This window comes from Cariama cristata, unplaced genomic scaffold, assembly GCF_000690535.1.
Source record: "Cariama cristata isolate BGI_N322 unplaced genomic scaffold, ASM69053v1 scaffold21751, whole genome shotgun sequence".
In the NCBI taxonomy this organism is placed as follows: domain Eukaryota; kingdom Metazoa; phylum Chordata; class Aves; order Cariamiformes; family Cariamidae; genus Cariama; species Cariama cristata.
The window spans coordinates 11,683-12,273 of NW_009597835.1; the positions used below are offsets into that span (position 1 = coordinate 11,683).

Genomic DNA, 591 nt, shown 5'->3' on the forward strand with positions numbered 1-591 from the left:
GACAATGGGCAACCTTTTGTCCCACACAGGCAAGTGCTTGCCTGGGGAGCCCTTGCTCCCCCTCTGCGTGGTCGGGCACTGCCCGGAGGCTCCCCACACCCCCAGCACACCCGGGAAGGCTCCCACTCTGCGGCCGCTCTTTGGTGAAGGGTTATCCCTGCGTGGCTCCCCTGGAGCCGAAGGCCACAGTCTGTCCCAGTGCCAGGTCTCACCCAAGGACCCTCCTCAGATAGGTGTTTTTCCTGCAAGAATTTTTGCTCTGGGGGAGAAGGTCGTCTGTCCAGTAAATTGGGGGTTTGGAGGGAACGGGCTGTGGGCGAGGCCACGGTTTAAGATGCTGCCAGCACAACTCCGTCTTCCCTTCTCTCCCTGCCTATTTTGGGCACACCTGGGGTGCTGCCAGTGGTGGAGGCTCTCCCAAAGCTCCTGACTATACCTGGAAAAGAAAATCACCCCGATCCAGAGTGATTTTGGCTATGTTGAAGGACCTGGATTCAGTGTCTGCATCCGAGACTGACCCTCAGCATGAGCCGGGGCACTTGGCTCCTGCCCCCAGTGCTGCCCCCCCACCCCTAAGCGGGGCCTGGGGCA

The 591-nt window shown here is 60.6% G+C and overlaps 1 protein-coding gene across 1 annotated transcript in view; it reads left to right on the forward strand.

The window, feature by feature from the left end:
• TCF3 (transcription factor 3) overlaps positions 1-591 on the forward strand; it is a 13,548-nt gene that overhangs the window by 10,309 nt on the left and 2,648 nt on the right. The gene's annotated exons all lie outside the window — the stretch shown is intronic.